Source organism: Nelumbo nucifera, chromosome 4 (genome assembly GCF_055504915.1).
Source record: "Nelumbo nucifera cultivar China Antique chromosome 4, China Antique-T2T, whole genome shotgun sequence".
NCBI classification, from domain to species: Eukaryota; Viridiplantae; Streptophyta; class Magnoliopsida; order Proteales; family Nelumbonaceae; genus Nelumbo; species Nelumbo nucifera.
In genome coordinates this window covers 30,451,070-30,475,845 of record NC_142652.1, presented here as the reverse complement: position 1 = coordinate 30,475,845, position 24,776 = coordinate 30,451,070, and the positions used below count along the sequence as shown (strand labels likewise).

The window sequence follows — 24,776 nt, the reverse complement described above, 5'->3', positions numbered from 1 at the left end:
CAATCTTTAGGTTGCCACCGCCTTACTGTGCAGGGGTATTGTTCATCCTAGACCCACTCTCCTTTAAACAAATGATGCCCTTCATCATCCTCTCCTAGGAATCCTGCCCTTTTATCCCAAGCAGTAACAGCAAAACCTAACCACCTAAACTTCGACTGTCCACGAATGCGAAGCCCTCTAGTGACAACCATGTAGTCCAAGTAAAAGAAGCAATACATAAAGCACAAGGCTATAACAAAAAAAAAAAAAAACCATGAATCCCCATCAGTGGCTTGACCCTTTTCAGAATCTCCCAGTAAGGCATGGTTTCTGGGTCTTGAGCAAGTGGAATCTTAATCATTTGAAAGGCAATGACCGATGAAATGGGCTATTCTTAAAGAAACTCGAAATGGGTTTTGAAAGAGACAACTGTCTTCCCTTGTACAAGCCCAACACAGATGAAACATTTTTCCTCCAATGACTCGAAGAAAGATTGTTTGGAATCAATGGCTTTCTCTATGAAGAATATTATGTACAGTTGTAATAGTCAGTTAGTTGTTACAATGTCAATCAGATATTAGAGGTAGTTACGGTGGTTAGTCCTAGTCAGTACTTTCTTGTTAGTTAGTCGATTATCCTGCATCTATTTATAGCTGTACTGTTGAGCTAATTAATCAACACACACAAATGCAATTTCTTTTCTTCTTTGGTGCTCCTCTGCATCCGTGTTTGCTTTGATCTTGTTCTTGAATATTTTCTTCTATTTCTGATCAATTTTCTTCTGTTTCTGATCATGGTATTAGAGTTGCGGTTCTGAATCTTGTGTGCTACGCTGGAGTAATCTGTATTTGAAGTTTTTTTTTTCTTCTTGCTTCGAGAGTATTATCTTTGCGAAGATGATTGACGGAAGCGCGAGTACAGGAGATGGAAACCAGGCTTCGAGCAATCGTTCGGTGAAGACGTCAATGCAGTTGCACTCGTCCGATCATCCTGGTATAACTCTCGTAACTGCGAGGAACCTGATCCTACATCAACTGAATATGAAGAATGGAGTCATGTAGATTCTATGGTGATTTCATGGATATTGAACTCGATGTCAAAGGAGATGACAGAGGCATTTGTGTATACTCCTACCGCTAGGGCATTATGGTTGGAATTAAAAGAGAAATTTGGCCAAAGTAATGGACCGCAATTGTATCAACTCAGGAGACAAATAGCTTCAATAGAGCAAGGTAACAATACTATTGCTGTGTATTCGAACAATTTAAAAAAATTATGGGATGAACTCAATTGTTTGGAACCAATTCCGAAATGCAGTTGAAATTGTACATGTTCTACCTCAAAGAAAATGGAAGAAATCAACTCCTCCAACAGAGTTATGCAATTCTTAATGGGATTAAATGATTCGTTTGACAATGTAAGGAATCAGATATTGGTAATGGATCATTTACTGAGTATAAACAAGGTGTATGCTATGGTAATGAGAGTGGAAAAACAACAGCAAGTTCATATTAACTTTGGTGAGTCTGTTGAAAGTAGTGCTTTATTAGCAAAATCTGCAGGATAATCTGCAAATACTTACAATCAAGCAGACAACTTCAAGAAGAAAGATGGAAAGAACAAGGGAGACATATTTTGTACTTATTGTAACACTCCTGGTCATCTTGTGGAAACTTGTTTCAAGAAAAATGGCTATCCAGACTGGTTTAAAGATTTGAAGAAGCAAAAGCAGTAGAAATCTGAGAAGACTTTTGCCAATATGGCTGATTCTCCACTTGAGGCAGGCAGAGACCAAATTAACTCTTTGAACATGGATACTCTGAGTTCATCTTTAGCAGAAATCATACAACAAGAGTTGAGGAAGCTTGTGAAGAATACACAACAGGTGGAGGAGAGCAGAGTTAATGCAGCACATTTTGGAGATTTCACTAAAGATTTTGTAGGTACAATTTATTCTTTTGGTTCTAGTAAGTCACATTATATAGTTCATGGTTCTTGGATAATAGATACAGGTGCTTCGAGTCATATGTGCGCAGATTTAACTCTCTTAACTCATAGCCATACTCCTACTCATACCAGCATTGTTCACTTACCTGATGGGAATGTAAGGCAGGTCACACAGATTGGTGATGTTGTTTTACATCCCAACTTAATTCTGAGAAATGTCCTATAAATACCTGATTTCAAGTTCAATCTGTTATCTATCCATACACTCTTTTCTTGCTCAAATATTAGTGTCTCATTCTACTCTACTCATTGTGTTCTACATGACCAGTTGAGTAATCAAGTTCTTGCAGTTGGCAAAGTGATGAGGAATCTCTACATTCTTGATTACACTTCTTTCTTGCCAACTACTATCTCTAAATTTGCTTATTGTATCAGTTTTATTCCTTCTGCTCATTGTAATGCTGCTGTTGCTAGTAATAAACAGTTGTTTGTTGATTAATTGGATTGGCACAAGAGACTTGGCCATCCTTCTGCAACTGTTATGAAACATCTTCCTTTTGTAATAAATTCTGCAGGTTAATGAAGTTTGTTCTATATGTCCTTTGGCTAAACAAACCAGAATTCCCTTTGATTTGTCCAGCATTCATACTTCTAGTCCTTTTGAATTAATACATGTGGATATATGGGGGCCTTATAAGACACCAACTATATCCGGAGCACATTATATGCTTACTATTGTAGATGATTTCACAAGAACTACTTGGACATATCTTATGCGTCATAAATCACAAACTATACATCAGCTGCAATCTTTTTTTAAGCTTGTTAAAACTTAGTTCTCAACTATTATCAAATCTGTGAGGTCCGATAATGGTACTGAATTCTTAAGCCAAGAATGTCATTCTTTCTTCACTAATCTTGGTGTCCTACATCAGAAATCTTGTGTTTACACTCCACAACAGAATAGAGTTGTAGAGAGAAAACATCGCCATCTTTTACAATTAGCTCGAGCTCTTATTTTTCAAGCTGGTCTTCCTATAAAGTTTTGGGGTGATGCTCTTTTAACAGCCACACACCTGATAAACAAATTGCCTTCAGTTGTTCTATCTTGGAAAAGTCCTTGTGAGCTATTGTTTAACAAGCCTCCGGATTACTCATATCTCGGAGTCTTTGGTTGCTTAGCCTATGCCACTAATGTTCAGCCTCACAAATCTAAATTTTCTCCTAGATCTCCCAAATGCATCTTCATAGGTTATGCTCCTGGTTATAAAGCATTTAAACTGTATGATCTAGATGAGCATCACACTATCATATCTCGAGATGTTGTATTTCATGAAAGTGTCTTCCCTTATAAGGCCACATCTTCTATTTCCACATCCACTCCTTTTATTCCACATCCCATTTATCAGGTTTCTGATTCGCTTGATTCTTCTGTTTCTACTGAGCATTCTTCCTCTACTAGTTTTATTCCCTTTGCACCTTTATCTTCCACCAATAAGCCTTTATCTGATTCTAATATTTCTACTCCCATACTGCAGCCATCTCCTTCCACACAACCTCTTATCCGCCACAACTCTAGACCTAAGAAACCACCTAACTGGCTGTAGGACTATGTTTCCAATTCAGTTCATTTGTCATCCCCACATATCCCACCAGCTTATCCTTTAGTTAAACTCAGTCCAAAATGGGTTAAAGCAATGGATGTTGAGCTTGATGCCTTAGAAAGGAATAATACATGGTAGTTAACTGAGTTGCCTAATGGTAAAAAGGCCATCGGTTGTCGTTGGGTGTACAAATTGAAACTTAAACCGGATGGCACAATTGATCGATATAAGGCTCATTTAGTGGCGAAGGGGTACAATCAAGTAGCTGGAATTGATTATGTGGATAGTTTTTCTCCTATTGCGAAACTTGTCACAGTTCGAATTGTTTTGGCTTTGGCTGCAGCTAATCAATGGCCTTTGCATCAATTGGATATCAATAATGCATTTTTACATGGTTATCTCAATGAAGATGTGTATAAGTATTCCCCACCTGGATATCTCAAGGCTGCAGTAGGTCAAGTGTGCAAATTAAAACAATCTTTATATGGCTTGAAACAAGCCTCTCGATAGTGGAATTTTGAGCTAACATCTAAGTTTCTGCAGGTTGGTTTTCGGAAATCCGCACATGACCACTACTTGTTTGTTAAGAAGTCATATTCTGAGTTCATTATTTTGTTAGTTTACGTGGATGATATTCTTGTCACTAGTAGTTCTGAGAGCAGTATTACTTTTGTGAAACAGTTTCTGCACAATGAATTTATAATTAAAGATATTGGTCCTACGAAATATTTTTTGGGTCTTGAAATATGTCGATCACGACGAGGAACATATGTGAATCAACACAAGTATACTCTTGACTTGCTTGCTAACATGGATGATTGGTGCTAAACCTGCAAGTACTCCATTGCCGAAAACACAGAAGTTAACATAGCAGCAGGATACTCCATTTCCAGAACCTGATAAATTTCGCAGATTGATTGGGAGATTATTGTATTTGGGTTTCACATGACCGGATATCACTTATGCAACACAACAGCTTAGTCAATTTGTACAGAACCCGTGTGATTCTCACTGGAAAGCTGCATTACATATACTCAAATATTTGAAAGGTTCTCCTTCCAAGGGTCTTTTTTTCCCCGCTGATAATACACTTAAGTTTGAAGGCTATTGTGATGCTGATTGGGCATCTTGTGCTGATACTCGCCGGTCCTTAATAGGATATTGTATCTTCTTAGGTCCTTCCTTGATATCTTGGAAGACTAAGAAGCAAGCCACGGTGTCCCGTTCCTCTGCCGAGGCTGAATATCGCAGCTTAGCATCTACCGTTTGTGAACTTCAATGGATCCATTACATCCTCCGTGATCTTTGTATACCTGTTCAGCTGCCTATTAGATTGTGGTGTGACAATCAGGCTACCTTGCATATTGTTGCGAACCCTGTTTTACATGAACGAACGAAGCATTTGGAGATTGATTGCCACCTCGTCTGTGAGCAGTATAAGGATGGTTTTGTGCTTCCTTCGTATATTCCATCCAAGTTGCAACTTACTGACTTTTTTACGAAGTGTTTAGCAACTCTACAGTTTTCTCTTTCACTGTCCAAGTTGGGGCTTTTTGATCCTCATCAGCCTCCAACTTGAGGGGGGGATGAAGAATATTATGTACAGTTATAATAGTCAGTTAGTTGTTGTTTCAGTTTGTGCAGTGCCAGTCAGATATTAGAGGTAGTTACGGTGGTTAGTCCTAGTCAGCACTTTCTTGTTAGTTAGTTGGTTATCCTGCATCTATTTATAACTGTACTGTGGAGCTAATTAATCAACACACACAGATGCAGTTTCATTTCTTTTTTGGTGCTCCTCTACATCCGTGTTTGCTTTGATCTTGTTCTTGAATATTTTCTTCTGTTTCTGATCACTCTATGAAGAGCAACCGAGAAGAAAGATTTTCAGAATTGAAGTTAGATTGCCTCTCATTGGACTTGAACGCAAGGTGCAAGGGACATCCTCTCTTTGACTTGGTGTTTTGCTGCTATAAATGTCCATTCGAAGAATAAAATAGGGATGGATTGGTTCAAATCCGGTTCAAAGTTACAAACGACAGAAAGACCGCCACCCAATGTGCATTCGTAAATGTTTTGGTATCTTAATATTCTCTGTACCGGCGGTTCTAAACTGCCACCTTAGACCGTAACACTTGGGGATATTTCAAAATAATAACTAAAGGCATGTCAATTAATTAAGTATAAGGGTAAAATAGGCAAAAAGAAACCAAATGGACCCTTATGCTTTTGGTAACTCCCCATGAGTTTCGCGGGTTTGTGATCAAAGAGGTGTTATGCAATAGCTTCAACGGCTAAGCATACAAAGCAAACTCCAACAGCTTGCGTTTTCAGGTTTTTTCTTTTCTGTTTGGTTGGGGGGAGATCTACCTACTGAAAAATTGTGCCCCAAAAAGATACAAGAAGCTCAATTCAAGCTTATTTTGGGAAGCTAGAAATGGAGCTTCCCGTCTTAATGGAGAAAAACACATGGAAAGATGGGCCTCCAACCAAACAGTTTATGGACTGCCAAGATCTTTATGTAAAATCCCACTATATCTTTTGACTGTCAGATTTTCATCTCATCTTAATGTAGAAAAATGCACGAAAAGATGCACTTCCAACCAAATAGTCTATGGACTGCCAAGATCTTTATGTAAAAACCCACTACATCTTTTGACTGAGGATTGGACACAAGGCCATTGGGCCAACCTCTGAAACTCAAGAAACTAGGGTGTAGACAACTTTTGTGGGCTTGGGGTAGTGATTGTTGAGCTGGAAAAAATTTCGAATGTTGATCACTATAAATACTAGTTCTTTCATTGCAAATAAGGTATAAAAGAAATTCATCTGTTACTATGTTCAACTAAGCGAATCGGGAAGTAAAGTTTTCTTTAATTGATATATGTGGTGTCTTTTGGGTGATCTCAACTGCATCACCATCAGGCAAATACGTCTTAATATCAGAATCTCAATTTTAATCATGATTCTCGAATCGTCGTTGACTCGAACGGTTGGACCATTCGGCCTGTGAATCATCCAGACAACCAGTTCAGTTTTACTCTAAACCCAATATCTGACAAAAAATCGTTAAAAAATTCAATGACCTATTGACCCGAGCGGTCAAACCATCGATTCATCGACCCATTAAACGGGTTTTGACCATTTTTTTATATTATAATTTTTTGTTAGAATGGGTTGTCTATTCAAACTGGACAGTCAGACCGTCGACTCGAAAACCAATGGCCAAAATGGTTCCATTTCCGGGTCTTTTTTTAAAACCATAATTTTAATTATGAACTCCAATAGGCTGTGGAACCAATAATAACATTTTACACATACACCAGCCATACAGAAAAGTACAAACAGGCCCATTGCAGATTTCTGAATTCTAATACAGACCTATAAACATTTAAAATGCCAAATACCCCACTCTATATACCAATGCCCCACCCATGAATTGGCATCAATTTCGAACTGACACCTACCCCCAACTGTACTTGGGGCATAAGAATTCTGACTCTGAGCTGAACCGTCATTCTCCCTAAAATATATGAAATATATGAGACTCACAATCATTAACTGTAAGTCCCACTGGTGTGGAGTGATATCATTGGTTCCACGGTCCGTTACACTGCTAATCCGAATTCACCCACTCTCGGAGCTAAAAGTCAGAAATGAACTCGAGAAAATGGGTAGATCGAGAGGAAACATACTGGAATCAGAGGGCACGGGTCACTTGAAATCCTGAAGGTGTAAATAGTCTCTTCTCTTAGATATCCCGAGGGAATTGAAAAACCTGACATTTACCCTTAACTCAGTATGTCTAGATTTCCTTCTGTCCCATTTCGGAAAATAATACTTAGTTTGACGATTAACAAACAACATTCTAGACATGGAAACGGAAGCATAGGCATTAGGCCACACATGGTAGCTTCAAGCTTGACAACATTGTGGGAAATGATTGGACCATCTTCTCTCATTTGAGATTAAATGGCACCAAAAACTTTTCCATTTTAAGTTAGCCACAATGTGAAAGCCTAGGGTCCATAATAGCAGATCAGCAGTATTGGATCAAAATTAATTGCGTGAGGATTATGGTGAGATTTCCTGTAACCAAAAACCCTGCATGAGAATCCAGTCAATTACACATTGAAAACATTTCCTCATGAATTAGATATGTTATGGGTCGAGTAGTCTGACAGGCCGGCTCAGTCTGATCCATTATAAGTTGGGTTTAGATATGAAATTAGACTCAACGGTTCAGGTTTTCTCAAAAGAGCTCGGTCCAATCCCATGCCTGAATTGATAATAGAAAAAAATACATTTTATATAGTAAAAATATACATATAATATTTTTTTTTTCTTTGTTCCTCTTCTCATTTTTCTAGTCATAACGAGATATTTTATTTATTTTTGGGTTTTGAGGTCCTTTAATATAAATAAATTAGTATTTTATCGAGTACAAAAAAGAAAAAGAAATATTTTTTTTCAATTTATTTGCAGACTTCAGGCTCAGGCCCGGGTTTCGGACTTCATATGAGGGTTGGGCACAGACTGAATACCTAGCCTGATAGTTGGGGCAGGCTTGGGCTCAGGCCTGACCGTATTATGTTAAAGTGTTAATATAGAGACCAAGCCCAGCCTATGAACAGGTTCACCCATGAATGTAACATAACTGAAGAGGAGTCTAATGTGATTGGTAGTATGAACGAGTTGAACAGAACCTTTCACCCATTCTAAATTCTAATCTCTTTCTTTTTGTTTTTTTTTTTCCTCCTCACCTACATAGTTTTTTCTCACCATTCTAGACAAGCAATGACAGCAAGCTGTTTTATTTTCTCTCTTGCTAGTCGGATGTTATTGTCGACGAACTCATGTCATAGAAAAGGAGACGTAGGAAAGCTCAACTCCACCCATGACCCAACATCACTTATTTGATAACAGTCTTAGATTCAAAACCTTGAATTGTTTGATCGTTTAAATGGAGCTCGCATAACTAACTATCAGGTTCTGACTTCTGAGAAAGCAAACACAAGTACAAACCAAACAGTTATTGAGACAGTCAGGCCCTGCCTAACAACTCAATGAATTGCATTTATTGTTGGCATTCCTACCAACCCAGCTTGAAGGAAACTTGTAAATGCAAGAGATAAAATGCACACTCCCTCTCAATCCAACTGCTTGGGAAGTTGGGATATGGTTGAGTTACACAATTGGGGCCATCTACAACTCCTTCCAATTATCATCACCCTCTATCCAACTTAATTCAATGTGCTGTGCAAAATTTTCATCCATAATGCCACCACCCTTGTTTACGGTGTAAAGACCGGATCGGTGTAAACTTGCACTCGGGTTCAGTTTTTTCGAGGCAACACTTTCTCCTCTTGTTCCCACCTCTCTGCTTCTGACCGGAGGCAATACAACGGCCATAGTGTTGGCCTTCTATGCGGTCGGCGACCAAAATTAATCCAACCCAACATTTCAATCTAGATCTAAGCAAAGGAACTTAGAACCACATCTAAGAAAACGGAATTTCACTGATCTCAGATCAGATCTGGTGAGAACTGAGAACTTGTCAAGGTAATGCAGGTAAAACCGGATTTACAACCTCGGATCTGAAAATAACAAATGTAAACGTGGCCCACAACCGGATCTACAACCACCATTTACAAAACTCCGGCAAGATTCACAACTTCCAAGGCTGCGTTTATTTGGAATGTAAACCTCATCTAAAACTCCATTGAGCTTCACACGGAAGCTTACGAAAAAAGTGAACATTGAAAAATGTGACTAATCAATGTAAAACTTTACTACAAATGACATTTTACATGGATTTACAATATAAACCAAGCCTCCATCCAATCACTGACAAAACCGAACCAATGGTGACGTTTTATACCAATAACGTTCTACACCACAAAGGAACAAACACACAGCCTAAATGCGCACGAATTTTCCCTCGCAAAGTCCTACCATCGTCACTCAACTCCAGCAAGTGCATTTTTACACCGCGACACAAACACAGCCTAAGGCTGTCGATTAGCAATTGCATCTAAATTCCAAACTCAACAAAACCACATCTAGCAGACCAGAACCTTGAGCTATAACCTCACCCTCTCGTCTAACAAATTGGAATGTCAGGATCCACATTATTCAAAAGAAGCCAAAAACGAGCAACTACATATTATCACTCGTTTGTGAGCACCAAATCCGATTTCATCCCCACAGCACGAAGCAATTACATCTCGACTCTGGAGTCAACACTATATGGTTTTTCTAGTTGCACTCCACAACAGAACGTACTTTCGTATGGAACGAGTCCCTATTGTTTGATTACCCCAACAAGGACGAGACTTGTGGTCGGTGGTTCAAGTCCTTAAAAGGAAGATGCAGAACCGAAACGTGGAGCCACACAGGTTCCCCAACACATTGTTTAATCACCCCAAGAAAAACACAGAAAAATTTTTAAATGGTTGGTGAGAACTTAAAGTAAGAGGATACACTACGCATCAGATTCATCACATGTCCATCATCAAGGGCTAAAAATTAGGAATCTCAGGATAATCGTTTTTAGTTCGTCGCTTCTTTCAGATCCACAGAACTAAAACTCAGATACAAGGCTAGCAGCTTATCATCACAAAACACACTATGTTCCAGGATATTGGTACACGCAGATACAAGAGCTTTCTCAGCTAGCTACAGGAAATTGCGACTCGCGAGTCAGTCGTCTTTAACAAGTGAAATTGGGCAATGGTGGTACAACAGCTTTTGGCTCAAGTTCTCGACTGCCTCGTCTGATCGGCCCCCTCTTAGTGCGTAGTATTGAGAAGGTGGGGTCTTTAATTGTCGGAATGTAAAGACTATGCAGCAAGTCTTTAAATGGACTGCACAAAATTCCAAATACAAGGCTAGCAGCTTATCATCACAAAACACACTATGCTCCAGGATATTGGTACACGCAGATACAGGAGCTTTCTCAGCTAGCTACAGGAAATTGCGACTCGCGAGTCCGTCGTCTTTTAACAAGTGAAATTGGGCAATGGTGGTACAACAGCTTTTGGCTCAAGCTCTCAACTGCCTCGTCTGATCGGCCCCCTCTTTGTGCGTAGTATTGAGAAGGTGGGGTCTTTAATTGTCGGAATGTACAGATTATGCAGCAAGTCTTTTAATGGACTGCACAAAATTCCAAATCCTTCCAGGCCATAACCGGGCAGTTTAACAACTCAAGCCTGTTAAACTCGGTCAATTCAGACCAGACCCATTTGCGACTCACCGTTTCAACAGACCCAGAAAAGCAGTACAATTGCAGACCTAAAGAAGTAATAATGGAGAAGTATTACACAACGCCCGTGGCTAAAAGCAGCGTAGAAGTTCTACAATCTTAAGAAGACCGGATTTTTTTAAACAATGAATTCTTTTCACCTTTGTAATGTTTCGATGGCAGGTTCAGAAACAGAAAACACCAAATATGGAATCCAAACACCACCAAACCCAGAAGAGGTTTCCAGAGAATCGGAACAATCAAGGATAAAAGTAGATCATCGGGTTTGACTAGTTGCACCACAAATCTTTCGACGATCGAGGTTGTAACATAGTTTACAATGACTAGCGCAAGGCCACGAACATCCAAAAGCAAAATGGAAGAAAATCAGAGAAACATAACGCAGTCTATCATGAATCATATCTACACTTTTTCCAACCTTGAATATTTTTCTCATCTACAAGAATAAATTGAACAGTTAATTGCCTAAACTTCCCCAAGATTTTGGTACATTATTTTGATTGCGATTTTGTGCAAGATCTTTCAGGATTGCACCTCAACTTTCACAAGAAGAAAACCGGACAGTCCCCGTTACCTGGATTCAAAGCATAGATACTTGAAAAGTTTCTTTTCGACCAGTTGGCGTTTGCTTCATGTTATACAAGTTCTTGATACATCCTGCAAGTCAAGACTTTCTCGAAAGATCGATTAATGAGGCTAAATTCCATGAAAAGAAGATCAGAATTACAGGAAAATATGACGGACAAAAAAGAAAAACAAAACATTATGAGATTAAAATCCTACTGTGATGAAAGAATTTGTTTTCGCTAGAACTGCGTATAGATAAAAGGCAGGAAAAAAGTTAACAATCAAATAGATAAACAGAAGAGGTATCAGAGATGATGATGTAGAGCTCCCTTCAATCCAAACAAGGTTCTCATCTGGATAATGCAGCTCCTGAAATATGCAAACCACAAACCTATCCAAATCCCTCCAAGCATGATATAGGGCTGTGGAATCCATAATTCAGCAGCTCTATCTAACCAGAAAGAACCAATATTGGACTTGAAGGAGCTCCACCCCATAACCCCAAAATGCCAAATCTAAGTTCTTCCACCCCCTCAAGACCCTACACAACCACAGTCCTCCACACCCCTCCGCCAGAACCCAAAAGGGGTAACCGAGGTCACAAACACCCTCCAGAGCTCAGTCACCAGACTCACCACCAACCACAGAACAGTATACACAACCGGAGAAACCCTAGACCAACCATGGAAGCATCGAAGGGTAGAGGGGTGATCTTTTTTATAAGGAGAAGCTGACCGAGTGAGGAATTAATGGTGGGGGGTCGGCAGACCGGTTTTTCCATCTCGATAAAAAGTCTCGGGAAGCGGCTCGTAAGATTCCCTGAAAGCCTGAACCCCATCACATGTCCTGGCCGCGAGATTTCGTTTAATTTCCTGTCTATTTTATCTTATCGTGATATTTTGATCCGGTACACCTCTCCCCGCCATTATATAATAGCTAAATCTGTAGGGCCACGCTGAGCGTGATCTAGGTCAAGCTAGTTATGTCGAAGATACAGAACGATGAGGGAGAGGGATATGCGTGTATATACGAAGCGAAAAAATTGAAAAAGGAGGAGACGTACACGTGGCGGTGAAGAGCGTGAAAATCGGGAAATGAATGAATAAGAGGTTTGAATAGACAAAAGAGACGTTGATGTGACAAGACATGACGGATTGGGGCCAGAGCCTCTTCAGACAATTGAGAGCACGGAAACCCTATATCCCGGGTGGGCCGGTAGCGTGCGCCATTGAGTGAGTGGGCTGCTGCTTCAGTCAAGATACCCAAATCCAATAATAGATCTTGTGGTACGGCCCATATCTCGCCCATCTGCTCTTCGTCTTTTAGGGCAAATCCTCGCCACGAGTTTCAAATCACCCAAAGCCAACGGTTAAAAAAGTCCACGATAAAAGGAAATGCACATAAAATTAAAAAAAAACCTTCTGCGCTAAACTGCAATCCATGACGGATGTCTAACTATTATATGCCTCCCTATCTTTGCTATATGAAATCAGAATATATATTTTTATTAGAATGTATAGAGCTAAATCAGTTAATAATTATTAATGAATTAAGCCGTTCAATCAAGCAGAGTAAACTAAGAAAAGATGATTAAGGATTTATGACCATAAGAATTTGGCAAAAGCTTTAAATGTCGAGTTATATTGTTCAATAGTTCTCTTCTTTATTTGGGATTGGGACGAGGACAATGTAAGACAAGTTAATAATATTGGTGGAATTAAAATAATATAATAAAAACATCTTTCAAATTTTAATTCTTTTTAAAATTTTAAATTCTGTCTTTTTATTTGCACCTGCAGGACATAAGCACTTTCATGAAGTTGGGTTTGGATTTCGACAAAATTTCAGTGGGCTTGTCCCGAAAACCTGCCCTAAAGACAGTTTAAAATGTTAACTGTGACCAATCCGACTTGCACCTCTTTGCCCTTCATTAATACCAAAAGAAAATTGTTGATCAAAACATTAACGAGCCTCTGAGTGATAAATGGTGAGTTATTGCGGGAAACTTTTATATGGATATATATACATTATTAAACTTAGGGAACAGCACTTTGATGGAAAGATACAAAAGTTTCAGAAAAATAGAAAGATATAAAAAATTAGAATGGTTGCCAGGTGGCAATTTGATTTGGGGTTTAAAAAAGCACCAATAATTTTTCTTCTAGTACTTAAATCTCAACAATATTTTGGACCTTTGGGAACGGTGCTGCTTACAATCTAGTTAAAGTTGATTTTTCTTCTACTTTTCGTTTGAAAGACTCCTTTCTTTGAACAATATGTGTTACGGTGAAGCACCACCTCATAAATCACTAAAACAAATAAAATTAGGGTAAATTTTTTAAATTATCTTTATTCTTTAGTTAATTAACTACCTACCTGTATCCTTACTGTTTGAAAATTGACCGAAACTATCCTATTATTTATAACAAGTGACTAACTATCCTTATTATTAATTTCCATTATTATTCCGTCAAAATTCGCATACACGTGAAATCACGTGACATTGAAATTCTTTTAAAATCCAATATTACCCCTCCCTTGTTCCCTTCCTCTGGCCGGCACAGGAACCGATCTAACTCCTTTCACATGACCTGTCCTTTCGCTTCCCATTCGCCATTGCCCACTTCGGTACTTTAATGACGAAGCCTTCCAACCTAAGATAAAGCCAGAAAAAGGAACCACGCAAGAAGCCATTAAAGTATCTTCTAAGCTTTCTATTTTCCGTACTTTAATGGCGACTTATTTGTTGCTATGACGATCACGGCAATCGTAAGGAGCTCAGATCTGTCCATTTCGTTCGAGGATTACTGGTCCTCGATTTTGCTCACGTCAACTCCACCTGGTTCCGTTGTTTATTTAGCATTTCTTTAATCGAGTGCATCTTTGTTCTTTGGATATGGTGGAATTCGTTTCGTCAGCTTCTCATTTGCAGCTTTCGCTGCCTTTATTTCTGGTTCTATAAACCCTTTAAAGACAAAACCCCACCTTACACCTTTCAATCCAATCCGAAATTAAAAATTAAAAAAAAAAGGAAAAAAATCCGCCAAACCAATCCATCAAGCTATTGAGCAATCAAGCAAGCTCTGTAAGTCCACTGTTTTTTATACTTCTTAGTCTCTTACTCTCTTCATACTTTCCACTTCTCGCTTCTCATTCGCTGGAATTTTGGATTTGCAGAGAAGGACTTGAAAATGGCGATTTTGGAAGCATCAATGACTGCAACGGTTGATAATTCTGAAGAGAATCAGGAGAACTCAGTGCCATTGATTCCTGGGTTACCGGACAAGATCGCCGAGCACTGTCTTTTACATCTCCCCTACCCTTATCAGACGTTGGTTCATTCTGTGTCTTCATCTTGGAACAGAGCCATAACAAACCCCAACTTTCTGCTTTCCAAGAAAACCCTCTTGCTCTCTTTCCTTTACATCTTCGTCTTCACCTTTCACAAACCGACGGGCAAGATCCAATGGCAAGCCTTGGACCCATGATCGGGTCGTTGGTTCGTCTTACTTCCCATGCCCTGCGTCAAACTTGTGTGCCTTCCTGGCTTCGCCTGCGCATCGCTGTCACGACAGGGTGCGCTTAACATGCTCGGCAGGATGCGCGCTTCAACACGGAGACGTCGTTGCAAACGTTGATGACCTATAGGCCAGTGCCTATGGCTAAAATGCGCGTGGGGTTGGCGAGGTACGCTAACGAGAGTTCTAAAGGTAAAATGGTCATTTTAACATTTTTCCGTTTATGTTTAACGATCCTGGTAATGTTTACACAATTGTCAGAAACAGTCAATTTTCAAACAATAAAGTGAAGAGAAGACATATGAGTGAGCCAATCCGCTGCCTGGTTCACCTCTCTGAACATGTGCGTGTATAATACACCTTCCTTCAATGCCTCTTTCAACTGCAAGCATCCCGAGATGATGTTCCTAAGATTCCAAGGGGGAGATATATTTGCCCTTTTAAACAACCAATAACGATCTTCAAGTCACCCTCAATCGTAAATGTCCGGTTAAAGTTGAGGACTAGATTGTGAGCTTCCCTCGCAGCCCAAGCCTCTGCATTAATAGAAGAAGTGCCAAGCATGTAACTTTTGAAATCCAATACTTTGCCCAAATGGTCTCTAACAATAGCCACAGCTGAACACATTCCCTCCTCACACAAGAAGCATCAAAATTGATTTTAAAGATTCCAATTTTTTCCTTACTATTTTATGTTCAGAATTATCATTAAGCTCCCGATATTCAAAGAAAGCCTTTCCCGCTCTCTCCAATATGGTTTGGGGGGCCTCCTCTTTATTTTCAAAAATTTTCCTATTTATATTCTTCCAAATCTACCAGAGAATGAATACACATTTTTCCTTCATAAAATTTTTCTCCATTATGCCCTTGTGAATAGAAGACCACCAATCAACCATCTGATTTATATTCCCATTAGAACTAACAAGATTAAGATCAACGCAAGCCCAAACCTGCTTAGAAATGGTGTAGTCTAAGAAAATATGATTGAAATCCTCACTAACCCCACACCAATCATAATCCCCATCTATATTAACACCTTTCTTACGAAGGTTGGCCTTTGAGAGGAGTTTGTTATTTAGCACAAGATACAAAAAAGCTTTTAACTTTGGGGGGCATCAAATACCTTCATTACTACTAATCAGTTCGTAAGCTTATTTTATGGTGAAAGAGCCTCTCGGAGTTGAACCCTATATTAACCTATCTTGTTCACCACCCATAGGAATGAAAATGGCTTTAATTTTGTTCCACAAGTTAAGAGGGACTGAACATTGAATTTTTTTCCTCAATCCAAACCCTTCTCTCTTTATCAATGTATTTCATCTTCGTTGATAGTCATGGAGTTGGGGAAATATCCCAAAAGGGGACCACCATCAACCCAATTACCTATCTAGAATTTAACCGAGTTATCATTGCCAAGCTCCCATCTAAGACCACTTCTTAGGAAATCTTTAGCACTTAAAACTCCTCGTCAGGCCCACGAGATCCCCTTCCTTTTCTTACTCTCTCATAGGCTTTCTTTCCTTCAATATTTACCTTTCACCACCTTTACCCATATGTTATCTTCTTCAAAGAGGATTTTCCACCCAAGTTTAGCCAAACTAGCTTCATTCATCCACTTGAGATTCTTCATCCCTAATCCACCACTACTTTTTTGAGTACATACTATTTTCCAATTAAAGTGATGTACAAGATATTTACCATTGTCTTTGTCCTAGAGAAAATTCCTTTGCATTCTATTAACTTCCTTAATAGTATTTTGAGGAATTTTTAATGACCTCATGATGAATAAAGGCATCATGGAAGTCATAGAATTCAATAAAGTTAATCTCCCAACCAACGATAATAATTTCTTTTTCCGGCCAGAAAGTCTTTTGCTAACTTTCTCATTTAAGTCCTTAAAAGTATATGATGAAGGAATATTTGGCCCGACCTTTTAACCACCCAACATGTGGCAGAAGTAACAACTCGGCACGGTAGTATGCTCAAGGCGCGAGCTCTCAGAGGAGGAACTAGTGGTCTGAGCTCCCCAATAGGAGCCCGAACTCCCCCTTTGACCCTAAGCCTCACGAGGAGTGCAAATGGTAACAACCCGAACTGGCCCACCCCAGGGCAAATCGGGCCACACCTCTATCTGAACTCAAGACTTCACCTCATACACCACTCCAGCATTTCGTCTCCAGGCTACCAAACTGAACGATTGTACCTGACACCCAAGGAGTCCGTATTCTGAAGCGGCGCACTTGACTGACTTAGGATCTGACGCTTGATCGTCGCACTTCAACGGCCACCTGCCACTGCCACCTCCAGTCACAGAGACGGCTTCGACAAAGAGAGCAGTGGCGGTTGCTTGCCCCAGCAGAGGTGATGACACCCGACCTGGCAGGAGCTTGGGAGTGAGTGCGCGAAGTGGTTATAAAAGGCTTTCTTCCCCCCAAGAAGGAGGTACGTGATAACTTTGCGCTATTTGGTTTTGATCTTGCCTTTGAGAAAATACCAACTTGATCTTTGGAGGAATCTCACCGGGTTCCTCCCTGGAGATTCCTTGCCTTTTTTTCCGTTTCAGGCACCTGTTGCTCCAGTCAGAGGCAAGGTCGTTGACAGATAGGACCGACCGGATTGTGCTACATCAATATACTTTGTGACTCTTGAGTTGATAACATGGGCTCCCAAGTAATTCTTAGATTCAGAAGCCATGGCATACTCCAACATAATTTTTCTAATTTTAGCCCTGCATTTATATTGGGTTCAGCAAAAATGATGCAATCATCTGCGAATTGCAGGATTGGGATTTTGGAGCATTCCTTGGTAGGTCTACACTCATTCGGGTTTCGGGGCTCATTAGCCTCTTTCTTAAGCTTTGGCTAAAGCTTCCACACAGAGGACAAAAAGGTACGGAGAGAATGTCACCCTGTCTAATACCTCTGGTAGGTTTAAATTCTCTAAAAGGTGTGCCATTAATAAGAATATGAATGTCTTGATACACTCCATCACCCAACCAATCCATTTATGATGGAATCCGAATTTCTTTAGGATTTTCTCAATAAAATCCCATTCCAACCTATCATAGGCTTTCTTCATGTCAACCTTACAAGCCATAATTCACTTCTTGGCTTTTTTCTTTTTCATGGAGTGGAACATTTCATGAGCAATTAAGATGTTATCATTGATTTGTCTATTAGGCATAAAAGCACTTTGTTAAGGGAAAATTAAATTATCAAGGAAGGGCTTTATCCTATTCACCAAAATTTTTTAGATGACCTTGTAAATCACATTACATAAACTAATAGGTTTGTAATTATTAACAGTCTCTGGATTCTCTACTTTCGGGATAAGAGTTATGAAAGTTTTATTCAGAATGGGACACAATTTCCCAGTGTGGAAGGACTTAATAGTCCCACAAAAGTCTTTCTTTATAATATTCTGAAACTTCTTAAAAATAGGGCATTAAGTCCATCCAGACCTGGAGCTTTAAGGTCCCCAATAGTTTGGAGGGCATCAAAGATTTCCCTATTTGAAACCTCTTTAATAATAAATTTATTCTGTTCCTCAGAAAGTTTCCTTGAAATCTCCTTAATGAAATCATTAACCCCTTGAGTACCCTCACCTTTAAATCTATTTTCAAACTCGTAACTAAAATAATTTGCAATTTGCAAGTGATTTTCAAATTTTTCTCCTTCTTGGTTAAAAACATAGGTGATTCTGTTTCTAGCTCTTCTAATAGTAGTTATCACCTAAAAGAATCTATTATTTTTGTCACCAAGATTGATCCAGCGAGTCCAGTAAACTTCTTCTTTCAAGAGAATATTTAATATTATTTATTTCAGGAGTAGACTTTTTATACCAATAAAAAATCTCAACCAATACATTTTTATTGGACATCATTGGTACCTTTTTCCTGATTATATATCAATGGGATTCATTGCTCAAATAGAAATGTATTGGGAGTGCTACATTTACTTAACAATTTGTAGTTGGTACACCAAAAATCCAAAATTAATGTGAACCTCTTGGAAAGAGGAAAATAGCAGATCTAGTGTGCATTGATATACACATCATTTATTATCACTTTCTAGTTGTATGCCACTGAAAGATGTGGAGGAAGAGAGATGAGTACATTGCAAGAATATGAAAATAAATGGAGGATAAAAAATAAATGAAGAAGAGAGTGGGAAATGGGGAAAATATACGAGTTAAATGTGGGAAGTAAGGATAAGGAAAATAGATGGGTTAAGTTTTCAAAATGGAACCAAGGAAAGTATCAATATTATATGGTATGAATTTGAAGAAAAATATAAAAAAAAAAATACATGTTTTCTTGTCTAAATTCTTATACCCAAAGATTGATTATGAACCGATGAACATAACATGCCATATATAACTTTAATTCTGAAAAAAAAAATTGCCCAATTATCCTTGCCAATGACAAATACACAATGGGTATATCAATCGCTCTGGATCCGATGCCTTTGGACTCGAGAGTCCATCCAATTTTTTACATGTTGACAATGATATAAGCAAAACCTTTATTCTTAGTTTGGAAAGAGTACAAATATAAATATGTACAGTGCAAATCCATTTGAACTCAAAACCAAGTATATGTTTGGCATCGCTGCTGCAGTTGTAGGATTGTTTTTTGAGAAAACTGTGTTGCTGATGTGTGGCTTGGAGTACCGTTTTCTGTTTGGTACCATTGCTCCAGTAAATGTTTTCTGTACTTCTATCCATTATCCACTGCCACATCATTGTCCTGTTGGTAGCAATAAGCTGCAACTCTAGGAAACGCCAAATTTAGCGTTGCTTCAAGCCACGCCTTCCTGATTTCCAATGTGTGGCTTGAAGCACTGTTTTCTATGGAAAAACGGTTCCAAATAAATGATTGTTTTTTGCATCAATATTTTTTACTATATAGCACTGATGTGGTGTCATTTTCTGGAGCAACAGCAACGGTTCCAAACAGACGCTAAATTGCAACCCGGCTAATAATTCCCTTTCTTTATATCTTTCCATTGAGGTGCTCTTCCTCCAACCATCACGATAGATAAATTTTCCATTAAGGAGATTTGGATCAACCATGTGAATTATTGAGGAATTTCAAGAATAGATTATCTGTTACACTATGAGGCTAATGTTTTGATCAAATATTACGAAAGCTGACTTCTGATATAAATATCTTTTTAGTACTAGTGGGTAAAAATAAAAGTAATATAAAGGTACGTGGAATAAAATTTAGGGAAATTTATGGTTTTTCCACCCTTTCCCCTTTGAACTTTGATGGATTTCCTCAACTGTTATAAATGTACAAATCAATAAAAATTCAGGAGGTGAGGAAGTCAATAAAATCCTATGAATTTAAAGACATTTAGATTTTGAAAGATTCTTTTATTATTTTTCTTTGTCTTAATTCATTGTTTTAAATTTAAAAATCAAAATATTTAAATAATTATTTACAAGCACTATCATTATAAAAATATTCTGATTAAATTTTTATAGCCCACCGATGAAGGCGTGTAATAAATGGTGGGTTAAAATGAAGCTTCTATTTATAGATTTTTTTGGTCAAAAACCCAAGACAAAACTTATCAGGATGGTGTAGAAATCATTTACCAAATTAGCTACATGATTTCTCTAAGGTCCTATTTGTTTTTCGGTATGTTACTTACTCGGGTAAATGCACTTATCTAGGTAAGTATTTCGTAGGTTTAGTGCATTTACCCATGTTCTTTTATTTCCCATGTACATAAGGCAATGACTATTTCAGCTATAAAAATCAATTATTAAAAGGGGCATTTTTGTCCCATTCAAGTGTTGACAACTTTTCCCTAGGTGGAAAAGTTATTTACCCATAGGTCTATCATTGGATCGAACTCGGATTGGATTCATCTAAATCTGAGTTCAATTCAACATGTTTTTGGCTGCATTCGACTTCGATCCGAAATCCAATCGGATTATGTGCGGGGAATCCGAGTTTGAATCCGATTGGATTTTTCGGATTTCATATTTTTATCCGACTTTGACTAAAGTTACCTATTTTAGCAGTTGAATGGTCACAATTGCCGAATGTAATATTATTAAAACAAAATCTATAATCAGTAATTTTTAATCAAAAGTTTTGAAACAATTATGTAATTTGTAAAATTTAAATTTTTATTTCAAAAAAATTGAAATAATTTATAATTTATTCAGATCAAATGAAAACCTATGGTCAAGAAGAAAATGGTGCATGAGAACTCTATGGTCAAGAAGAAAACCTAGGTGAGAAAAGAACAGCGACGACGACTTGGTTGTTGCAAAGAGTGAGAGTTGAGAGAGGAGAGAATGACAACAACTTAGCAAATGGAAAGGCGAATTAGGCAACAACAAGAGAGGAGAAGTGAGAAGAAAGTGTCGACTGAGGGTTTAGGATTTTAGGGCTCACTGACTAGGGGTTAAGGAAGTATTTTCCTCATTTACCCCTAAGAAATTTTATCTATTCCATAAATGTATATAAGTATATAATATAAAATATATATATTTATAAATATATCGGACTTGGGTTTTTATCGAATCAGATGGAGGTGAGTCCAAGTTCAACCCGATCTTTAATCGGATTCTACTTTCGCCATTCAAATCCAATCTGATATGACATTCAAGGTTTTAAAAACCAACTCGAAGAACAAACCAGTCAGGGGTCCAGTTCCCAAGTCAAACGATCTGACCGTTCGAACCGAACGGTCATCCAGTCTTGACAAAAATACAAAAAATAAAAAAATAAAAAGGTCAAACCGTTCGAATGGTTAATCGCCTGGGTTAGTAGTTTGCTGGCCAAAATCAATGATTTTTGGCAAAAAAATTGGTTTTGGGGAAAAATGGAACCAGACACCTGACCGGTTCCCGGTTTTGAAAACCATGATTACATTTACCTCATCTGAATCCGAGATTATCGAATTGGATATCGGATCGGGTCGTAGGTTTACAGGTATCATTGATTGGCCTATTTACCCACCTAGTAGATGGGATACCTAGGAAAATAAACTTTCCCTAGTCCCCACATAAGTTTAAAAAAAGAATATGGATTTCTTGGTAAATGAAAATCAAAATCCCATTTACCAACTTTCCTCTCTCTCAAAATCCAAAAAAAGAATGCCCCCTTATAAGTGGTATAAATACATGGGGTTATCTGTCTACTTGGTTGATTGGTAAACCTATCTCAAAAGTACAGATGCATTGTTTTATAATATCAAAGTACCATCACCGGTAGCTAGGGGTGATGATTTATACGTAAACCAGAAAATTTTTGGAGGGTGTTTCTGGAAAACAAGATTCTACACCTTGATCCTGAGTATAATATTGTCAAAAAAAATCTGAATATCCATACTACTTTAAAAGGTATGAATAGTCTCAAGAATATTTCTGGAATTTTCTAGGAACAAAATTTATCCCTTCATATCTAAATTTATTGATAAAAAATGAGGACAAATAGGGTAATTGGTTACTAATATTAAATGAGTTGAAAATAGGTAATTTTAAGATAGTCAATGCATTCAATTATTTTTCATTAAATCTCAACATTTAAGGTATTAAGTTGCATTCATCTTCATTGAATCATATATTTAAGGCATTTTTGTTTATTCTCATAATTAAATTGTATTAATTAAATCTATATATAATAAATTAATAATTTCAATAACATAAAAACTTGTACTTTTAAAATCTACCTAGAAAAAATAGTGTTTTCATCTAGGTGGTGGTAAGAAATTAAACCATTTTGGGTCAAATGGGCCAATCCATGCTGACACAATTAAATAATAAAATTTAAAAATAGATAAAATGCAAAAAAATATAAATATTAAAAAGGGAACATTTTTAACATCATATATTCGGCATATTAAACACTAATAAGTATGACAATAAGAAATGTTTTTTATTAATGATGAAAATGGAATGTAAGATTTAAGACCAATTGGAAATAAAACTATTTTCCTATTTTCTCATTAAATCTCATATCTAAGGTATATTCTCTTATTAAATCCTATATTTAAGATATAGTTTTCTCACCATTAAATTCTATTAATTAAATCCACAACATTAACTTTAATAGTATAAATATAAATATTTTGAAAAGTAGTTTGAAAATAAAACCATTTTCTTTTCTCTCAGTGGTGGGTAAGCAATTTAACCATTTAGGGTCAAATTGGTTAATAAATAATGCCACAGTTGAATAATAAAAAATTAAAATAAATAAAATATATGATACAAAAAATAATTAATTATTTCAAACAAAAATTAAGTGTAATAAGTAAAAATTATTTATCTATCGTAGATGAAATATATAATTTAAAACTAAACCCAAAGCAAATTAATCTATTTTCTTATATAGATGGTGAGTCAACGATCCAACTTTTTAAAGAAACTCATGATATCATAATTGAAATAAAACATTTTGGAACATTTCTAATGTTAGATCATATTAAATAAAATGCTTGTTAAAATAAAAATTATTTTTATTTATGATAGTTTGATAGCAACGAAAAGCAAATTTAATAATAATAATAATAATAATAATTGTTTATAATTTAAAATTTTCACGTGCAATGTATGTAAACATTTACTACAAGCATTTAAGTTTATTTTTAATCATAATTTAAGTTTAATTTTAATCATATTGTTATTTTTATTAATTTTCAATTTATATCTTAACTATCATGTATTTAAAATTCAAGTAATTGATATGAAGAAAAATTTCTCATGTGCAACGCATATGCCAAATTACTAGTAATATCAAATGGAAAATGGTATGCAAGGGCAGATGGATATGACACTTAAAAAGAGATTGATGAAACAGGATTCAAGTAGCCGACTGGACTGAATATTGATTCAATACGGCCTAGTCAAATACAAATACATTACCAATGGACCAAATCCAATCTAATCCAATTTCGACCATTAAGTCTAGACTGGTCCAATTCAATATGGTCTTATTGGTCCTTCAAATTGATTTTAATTTGGATGGATCCAATCTAAACCCGATCCATTGACACTCCTGTTGAATTATATTTCAGGCTTATATTTCAGGCCACGCCCTATATATATAAACAGAAACCTGAAATTGAATTAAAAAATAAATAAAAACATGTAAATTTTAGAAACCCCCCCCCACCACCACCACCACCGGTGGTTTGTGGATACTCTGTTTTCTGGGTTTGAATCATTTTGGTTGGTGGTCCCTCTGTAATGGTTGGTGAGTACAGTTGTTAATGAAGCATCTTCTCTTCCATTTGTTTGATACTAATTGAATGGCACATGCAAATGTACTACATGCAGGTACAAGAGAAAAGAGAAAGTAAGAGAAATAGAGTCAAATGCACAGACATGAAGACAAGGGAACAACTTCATTTGTGATTGTCCTTTTTCAAGTGTTGTGCTGCAATGTGAGCCTCTCCCCTGAATCATAGCATCTTAATGTCGGTAAGAAGTATATTTCTTGCTTTTAATTTTCATGAAGTACGCTGTAACACTGTTTACAGGAATAAATAAATAAATTTTTCAATGTTCAGAAGAATTTGTTCATCACCCGTCAGTTTACTTAGAGAAATACCACGTTTTATTTTTTAAGAAAGTAGTTGCCTTGTTAGTATATCATCAGGACCAACAATGATTTTGTGATGCATTGATCAATTTATTCCTAATTTGCACATCCAACGAGGCTGGAACAATTAGTCACTCAAACCATAATAAAAGAAGCATTAAAATTAGTGAACGAGTGGCATTTGTGGGCATCTTCTTTGTCAAGTTGATGCCTCCATGGCTCCATCTCGGATCGGATCGTTTCGAATCAGGTATATTTGAATTCAATTTGACATTGTTTATGTTGAATTCTAATTCTATTGTTAAATCGGATCTTTAGATCTTATCTGATTGAACT

At 37.3% G+C, this 24,776-nt stretch overlaps 1 protein-coding gene and 2 long non-coding RNA genes across 6 annotated transcripts in view; 2 read left to right on the top strand and 1 right to left on the bottom strand.

Annotated features, from left to right (window-relative positions):
* Positions 1–3,564, top strand: part of LOC104587759 (pyruvate kinase 1, cytosolic-like) — a 33,407-nt gene extending 29,843 nt beyond the window's left edge. Inside the window, exon 12 of the mRNA XM_088886414.1 lies at positions 783–3,564. The gene's annotated coding sequence lies outside the window, so the exon portion shown is untranslated. The remainder of the gene's footprint in view (positions 1–782) is intronic.
* A 6,459-nt stretch (positions 3,565–10,023) lies between these two features.
* LOC104587758 (uncharacterized) lies at positions 10,024–11,745 on the bottom strand. Its single transcript, XR_733644.3, has 2 exons — positions 10,932–11,745; positions 10,024–10,820 (listed from the first exon to the last, which is right to left on the bottom strand). It is a non-coding gene; the product is annotated as an uncharacterized LOC104587758 (long non-coding RNA).
* Positions 11,746–13,898: 2,153 nt separating this feature from the next.
* LOC104587755 (uncharacterized) lies at positions 13,899–24,323 on the top strand. 4 transcript variants are annotated; one of them, XR_733642.3, is made up of 4 exons: positions 13,899–14,443; positions 14,536–17,545; positions 17,656–17,764; positions 24,176–24,323. It is a non-coding gene; the product is annotated as an uncharacterized LOC104587755 (long non-coding RNA). The 4 variants fall into 4 exon arrangements; XR_016085362.1 differs by lacking the exon at positions 24,176–24,323 and having other exon boundaries at positions 14,536–17,317; positions 17,439–17,545; positions 17,656–18,094; XR_016085361.1 differs by lacking the exon at positions 24,176–24,323 and having other exon boundaries at positions 14,536–17,317; positions 17,413–17,545; positions 17,656–18,094.
* Positions 24,324–24,776: the final 453 nt, after the last annotated feature.